This window comes from Sinocyclocheilus grahami, unplaced genomic scaffold (assembly GCF_001515645.1).
Source record: "Sinocyclocheilus grahami isolate Dianchi unplaced genomic scaffold, SAMN03320097.WGS_v1.1 scaffold26.1, whole genome shotgun sequence".
NCBI classification, from domain to species: domain Eukaryota; kingdom Metazoa; phylum Chordata; class Actinopteri; order Cypriniformes; family Cyprinidae; genus Sinocyclocheilus; species Sinocyclocheilus grahami.
In genome coordinates this window covers 105,208-113,353 of record NW_015505205.1, presented here as the reverse complement: position 1 = coordinate 113,353, position 8,146 = coordinate 105,208, and the positions used below count along the sequence as shown (strand labels likewise).

At 37.0% G+C, this 8,146-nt stretch overlaps 1 pseudogene; it reads left to right on the top strand.

The window, feature by feature from the left end:
• Positions 1–8,146, top strand: part of LOC107565657 (unconventional myosin-Id-like) — an 89,994-nt pseudogene that overhangs the window by 47,504 nt on the left and 34,344 nt on the right.

Sequence of the window (8,146 nt, the reverse complement as noted above, 5' to 3'; positions counted from 1 at the left end):
GTTGTGGGTTCGAACACGACGTGGCCTACGGCAAGACCAAAGTGTTCATTCGCACCCCTCGAACAATCTTCAGCCTGGAGGAGCAGAGAGCAGAGATGGTGAAGAGGATCGTCCTCTTTCTGCAGAAGGTTCGAGCTCAATACTTCAGACTTGTTATGTGTAGCTTAGGCTTTCTGTGTACTTGTATAAATATATACAGTGGCTATTTGGACACATGAATGTCCTTGCATGGTATAACGAATATATCAGACCAGTGTCATTAATTTTACAAGTAAATAATACTTTTAAAGTGAAATATTTAGCAAAAAGAGGTATTTGCATCATACATCTTTTAATAAAAAAATGCACAAAAAAGTAAAGTTAGTTAGCTTTACTATCACTTGTTTAATATTTTGTTACCTATTGCAATGGCATGCAGACATTTTTAGTTCTGACTTAAGGGTCGAAATATACTTTTTTGGACACCATATAAATATATATGCATTTGAAAAGTGAAACGTCTATTGCAGGGTTGTGGGTTCGAACACGACGTGGCCTACGGCAAGACCAAAGTGTTCATTCGCACCCCTCGAACAATCTTCAGCCTGGAGGAGCAGAGAGCAGAGATGGTGAAGAGGATCGTCCTCTTTCTGCAGAAGGTTCGAGCTCAATACTTCAGACTTGTTATGTTACTTGAAAGCTTAGGCTTTCTGTGTACTTGTATAAATATATACAGTGGCTATTTGGACACATGAATGTCCTTGCATGGTATAACGAATATATCAGACCAGTGTCATTAATTTTACAAGAAAATAATACTTTTAAAGTGAAATATTTAGCAAAAAGAGGTATTTGCATCATACATCTTTTAATAAAAAATGCACAAAAAAGTAAAGTTAGTTAGCTTTACTATCACTTGTTTAATATTTTGTTACCTATTGCAATGGCATGCAGACATTTTTAGTTCTGACTTAAGGGTCGAAATATACTTTTTTGGACACCATATAAATATATATGCATTTGAAAATCGAATGTCCTCCCACAAAGTGCAAGGCTCTTCATGCTTGCTCCTATGAATCATGATAACATTCTTAGACCTCAAGACTAACCTCAGCTAACCTTATCAAACCTCATTATACACTACCATTCAAGAGCTTTGGGTCAGTAAGATTTTTAAAATGTTTTTGAAAGAAAATATTGAACATTGAAAATGTTTCTATGCTCACCAAAACTGCAATTCAAATACTGCTAACCTTATCAAACCTCATTATACACTACCATTCAAGAGCTTTGGGTCAGTAAGATTTTTTAAATGTTTTTGAAAGAAAATATTGAACATTGAAAATGTTTCTATGCTCACCAAAACTGCAATTCAAATTTATTTGATTAAAATACAATAAAACAATAGTGAAATCTTATTATAATTTAAAATAGCAATTTTCCATTTTCTATTTTTTAAAATATAAATCTTTTATATCAATTTATATGTATTTACTTACACTTTTGATCAATTTAATACAGCTTGCTGAAGAAATTCCTCACAAAAATCACAATGGGCGACATCCAATTTTTCCATAAGACATTCATCATATTTCATATGGTATTTGGCTGGTTTTCAAAAATTAAATCTGATCAGGAATTTTTTAAGACTTCATTATGGCACACACTCATGCACTTACTTAATCAGCTTCAGAGACAGCAAGGTGCCATATCCGCACCACCCTACGTTCCTGTGATTCATTGACACCATTACTTTTCAACAGCACACCTCACACCACAGCATACTGAACAACAAGGCAACAATAGAACAATATGGCACCCAAATCCCACCACCTCACAGCATTTTTGTATTTTGTCTGTGTAAATACACAACGCGCAGTACTTTGTGGCATTTTTAAAGGGACTTTTCTACCTTTATTTATTTTTCCTCAGGAGCATGAGAATACTTAGAATGGCAGATTTATTGACTGCCAGTGTCATTTCACCGTCACACAAAATGATTGTGGGTTCTAAGTATAAATTCCCCACTCTCGCTTTACTGTCTTCAGTGACTGACTGTTATTAGAAATCAAAGCATCTATTCTGTCTGCGCATGGAGTGTTTTTTTACCACTCTCCCATTTCAAGATCTTATGCGCTATTTCAAAAGATGTTATCAGGGAGTACCCATTATCGAGATGCTTTTAAACACAAACTGACATGGTTTTCCATCACGCTTGTGTTCAATATCAAACTCTCAGTTCTAGGATCTGTGTTTCTGTTTCATAGTCTCACTTGACTGCTACATTCATGAGCAGACACATATTAAAGTGTTTAATCTATGCTCTTCCTGAATCAGAGATTGATTGTTTGATATTTCATATAGATTCAGAGCTGGATAAAGGTGTCATCCTGACACAGGTTCATTTTGGGTTCCCTAAGGGGGAAAAAAAAACGTATTTGTGGGAATTTTGTCAGTGTATTAATCACATTGTATACCTCCAGGCAATAACCGAGCATCCCAGCAGAGCTGATATCACTTGTGTCGATCTTTTGTGAGTGACAGGCGCTAATGTGTTATTTTGCACAAAAAACAGCTTATGGTTGGCCCTAAACACTGAAACCATTCACATGTGTGTCTTAAGGTTTGGATCATCTTTCTTTCATGCACAATCCCTTTATCAGCATATGGCAGACTGGTTTGACTTGTGCCAAGTCTGCCAGTTTTGCCAGCGGTTCCAACATTTGTGCCAAAGGCTCCTAGTGAAGCCAATTTAAAAATGCTACTGCTCTTCTCTATGAATCTCCTTGTTTGTAGGCCTTTGAGTTCTGCTTCCTCTTATTCTTTGTCTCTCATTTCTCAGTGCGTAGCTCATGGGGATGCATTTATCTTAAACCAAAATAACCCACAATCCCCCAATCAATGCTCAGTTATTCTTCACCTCCCACTTTCTCTTCACTGATTTCCTGTCTGTCTCCTCTTCATGCTTGCTCCTATGAATCATGATAACATTCTTAGACCTCAAGACTAACCACTGCTAACCTTATCAAACCTCATTATACACTACCATTCAAGAGCTTTGGGTCAGTAAGATTTTTAAAATGTTTTTGAAAGAAAATATTGAACATTGAAAATGTTTCTATGCTCACCAAAACTGCAATTCAAATTTATTTGATTAAAATACAATAAAACAATAGTGAAATCTTATTATAATTTAAAATAGCAATTTTCCATTTTCTATTTTTTAAAATATAAATCTTTTATATCAATTTATATGTATTTACTTACACTTTTGATCAATTTAATACAGCTTGCTGAAGAAATTCCTCACAAAAATCACAATGGGCGACATCCAATTTTTCCATAAGACATTCATCATATTTCATATGGTATTTGGCTGGTTTTCAAAAATTAAATCTGATCAGGAATTTCTTAAGACTTCATTATGGCACACACTCATGCACTTACTTAATCAGCTTCAGAGACAGCAAGGTGCCATATCTGCACCACCCTACGTTCCTGTGATTCATTGACACCATTACTTTTCAACAGCACACCTCACACCACAGCATACTGAACAACAAGGCAACAATAGAAAAATATGGCACCCAAATCCCACCACCTCACAGCATTTTTGTATTTTGTCTGTGTAAATACACAACGTGCAGTACTTTGTGGCATTTTTAAAGGGACTTTTCTACCTTTATTTTTCCTCAGGAGCATGAGAATACTTAGAATGGCAGATTTATTGACTGCCAGTGTCATTTCACCGTCACACAAAATGATTGTGGGTTCTAAGTATAAATTCCCCACTCTCCCTTTACTGTCTTCAGTGACTGACTGTTATTAGAAATCAAAGCATCTATTCTGTCTGCGCATGGAGTGTTTTTTTACCACTCTCCCATTTCAAGATCTTATGCGCTATTTCAAAAGATGTTATCAGGGAGTACCCATTATCGAGATGCTTTTAAACACAAACTGACATGGTTTTCCATCACGCTTGTGTTCAATATCAAACTCTCAGTTCTAGGATCTGTGTTTCTGTTTCATAGTCTCACTTGACTGCTACATTCATGAGCAGACACATATTAAAGTGTTTAATCTATGCTCTTCCTGAATCAGAGATTGATTGTTTGATATTTCATATAGATTCAGAGCTGGATAAAGGTGTCATCCTGACACAGGTTCATTTTGGGTTCCCTAAGGGGGAAAAAAAAACGTATTTGTGGGAATTTTGTCAGTGTATTAATCACATTGTATACCTCCAGGCAATAACCGAGCATCCCAGCAGAGCTGATATCACTTGTGTCGATCTTTTGTGAGTGACAGGCGCTAATGTGTTATTTTGCACAAAAAACAGCTTATGGTTGGCCCTAAACACTGAAACCATTCACATGTGTGTCTTAAGGTTTGGATCATCTTTCTTTCATGCACAATCCCTTTATCAGCATATGGCAGACTGGTTTGACTTGTGCCAAGTCTGCCAGTTTTGCCAGCGGTTCCAACATTTGTGCCAAAGGCTCCTAGTGAAGCCAATTTAAAAATGCTACTGCTCTTCTCTATGAATCTCCTTGTTTGTAGGCCTTTGAGTTCTGCTTCCTCTTATTCTTTGTCTCTCATTTCTCAGTGCGTAGCTCATGGGGATGCATTTATCTTAAACCAAAATAACCCACAATCCCCCAATCAATGCTCAGTTATTCTTCCCCTCCCCCTTTCTCTTCACTGATTTCCTGTCTGTCTCCCCCCACCACTCCTTCACAGATTCCCAGCCATTTTTCTGTGCCATTGCCTTCCTCTGCCCCCCTCACTCCACTGTCATTTCTAAGCCGTTACGCTTTAGCGCTTCTCCCGTAGGTGATGAAAATACCCAGGATCCTGTGCTCTGCCAGCTAGCTCCTTTGGGCAGATGCAAGATGCTGTGCTGTCTCTCATTGTATGACCCTCTGTTCAGCTCATCAGCAAGATGTGGCTTTGAATGGAGGCAATTTGAAGCAAATCGGATCAGCTGTACAAAACACAAACATCGAGTGACTACATTATTCATGAATTTCCTCCCTTTTAATTAATATTTAATATGTTCAAGCCTCAGCATCCACATCGACCAGCCATGTTAGTTTTGGTTTCTGTTATGAGAGAAGCTCTCTGTTTTTTTATGGACGGAGTTAAATCCCATATCACTAATTTCTGAACAGATTTAAGACTACTTTCCAAACACAATGTGGATTTTATTGCATTTGCTGAGGCAAACAAATGCTCAATGCACAGAGATGTCAGACTCCCTGTATAAATCTCCTATATTTTCTCCCATAAATCCCTTATGCCTCCTCTAGGATTGTTTGTTTTTGCTTAGATCTTCTCTGCAGCATCTTCTTCCTTTTGCTGTGTCAGATTGCAGTGGTAAGCGAACACTATTTTACAGAAAAATGAAGCATCTTTTACTCAGCATGGTCAACTGGGGCTTTTTTCCATTTTTATACTTGTCATGTAAGTTTTTGTTAAATGTATGCCTGGTTTTGTGATGTACGATTGCAATATCCCCATTCTGATGGCTCAGGAGACAACAGATAATGGGGATACGCCATCACTGGTAAAGTGGGAAATGGAAATGTACTGCATCTAATGGAGGTGCTTTACCATTCTGTCCTTGAAAAGAGCCGTTTCAGATGTGCTCAATGTCATTCATCTGGGCAAATAATAAAGGAATATATCAAAATATCTTTACAGTACTTTAGGACTACAAAGTAGCAATATTTTGTCTGAATTTTTAAATGGAGATTCACTCTGATTCATTGAATCAGTTGTTAACTCAAGAACAGTCGCAATCGGATTAGTCAGATTTGTAAATAATGAATCATTGAGTGCAGTTAGTTCATTCACAAATTGAAATGTTGATTTCTTCATTTCAGAATATTGAGTAACATTGAATATTGAGTATATGGTTTTATAAAATGTGGTGGAGTAAAAAGTATGATATTATGCTTTGGAGTAAAGTGAAGTAAAAAGTTTCCCAGTTGGAAAAATAAAAAATAAAAATACTTTGCTTAACTTTAACTTAACTCAAATTAAGTATTGTCTTAAGCCAGTAAGCAGCCACCTAGCAATCACCCAGAAAACCTTCGAAACCACACACATAACAACATGCTGCAAACATATAAGCAAATGCATAGCAGCACCCTAATTTCGCACCACTTTTATTCAGATAATATACAAATTTTGAGAAGTATTACAGCAGTCAAATGTAAAGCCAGTGACAGCTGCAAAAGGAGCCTTGCTGTTATTTGGCTGAGAAAGTGGCAGCACCCCAACATCTACCCCAGAAACACACACACACACACACACACACACTAGTCCAACAATCTGCCAGAGGACACAGAGAAGATGGAAGCTTCCATCACCAAGTCAATGGTTTGCCAGGCACATGGTATTGATTTATGAAAATGGCTCATTTCGTGTCTTCCTCCCCCACCGTCTCATGAGGTTGTCTGTGGTTAGGATCTTTTGTGTATGCGTTTAACTCTGCCACATACCCTGACCGTGATTCTGTCCTGCCAGTGTGTGAAATTGTGTGTGTTGAGGGATTGTGGGATTTGCCTGCCTGCCTCTCTGATTAATGATAAGTCACCTCACATTCTGTCAGCCATCTGTAATTGCCTTTTGACACCTGATGGCACATCTGAATAGATTCTGCTAGAATTTCTTTGTCCCGTTTTCTGCAGGTGAGAGATTCAAACAGCATCTTTTTATTCATTTTTACATTTCACCTCAATAAAGAAGCTGTTTGCACAGCAGTTACAGTCATTAAAATACGTAGATATTATCCTATCACACTCGGTCTTTTTAATCAAATATTTTTCAGCAGCCCTGAAAAGAAAATTAGGAAGAAAAAATGCTAAACAATGGGATTTGATTGAAAGATTTAGGCTTTAATTATTTATTACATGAGACTTCTTTGTCTTAGCTTTCTCCACTTTGGCTTTGATGAGTATGGAAATCCGCTGCGGAGAGGTGGTATTGTGCTGGGTTTGTTAAACGCTGATCAGACGAGCTGACTGGGGAGGGGGGCAGGGTGAGTTGAGGTCCTGTTGTTGGCCTGATTTTACCCACATTCCCCCGGGTGTTGTCTACTACCACTATCCTCTCTAAAAACAAACACAGACAGTCTGTCCGCCCCACTGTTTTAAGCATTTCCAATGTCATCAGCATGGACAGTGTGAATGTGCAGTCGGCATCAACTCTCTAAATGAGCATAAACACAATTTGGACAGCTCAGGCTGATTTCACTGACATTCTGCTATGTTGGTTGTGATTGCAATGGTACATAGATTTGTTGTTAGTAATATTTGTAATATTGGGTATTTATGGAAGCCTGTTTCTGCCACTGAATAAAAAATAAAAAAGGTAATTACGAATTTTTATCTCACAATTTCAACTTTACATCTTGCAATTCTGACTTTTTTTCTCAGAATTGTGAGATATAAACATGCAATTATGAGAAATTAAGTCAGAATTGTGAGATATAAACTGGCAATTCAGATTTTTTTCTCAGAATTGTGAGATATAAACTCGCAATTCTGAGAAATTAAGTCAGAATTGTGTAATAAACTTGCAATGGACCCTTTTCACATTTCCAGGTTTCTCAGCAGCGGAAGTCGTCGTAGTTGGATTAACTTGAATAGCAGTGAATGGGAGAGTACCACAAATATATTTTTTGCATTAATGATTGCAATTAATGTCTTTATTTCTCGCAATTGCGCGTTTATATCCCGCAATTCTGACTTTATACAGTATCTTGCAATTCTGATTTAATAACTCGCAATTGAGTTTATATCTCACAATACTGAGAAAAAAAGTTAGAATTGCAAGTTTATATGACACAATTCTGAGAAAAAAGCTAGAATTGCGAGAAAAAAGTCAGAATTGTAAGATAAAAAGTCGCAATTACCTTTTAAAATTTTTATTCATTGGCAGAAACGGGCTTCCATAGGTATTTGCAACATTTATTTGTTAATTTCATATGATGAGAGATGTCTGCTGCATTACGCTGAAATTATAAATATTATAGTTTACCCTTAAAAATCCATGGCTAAGTGTGCATTACACGCAATGTATGAAGGGAGTTGTTTTTGCAACTCAGTTTAAATTTACATGCATTTACTCACTGTACATGTCTTGTAGTCAAGAATTAATT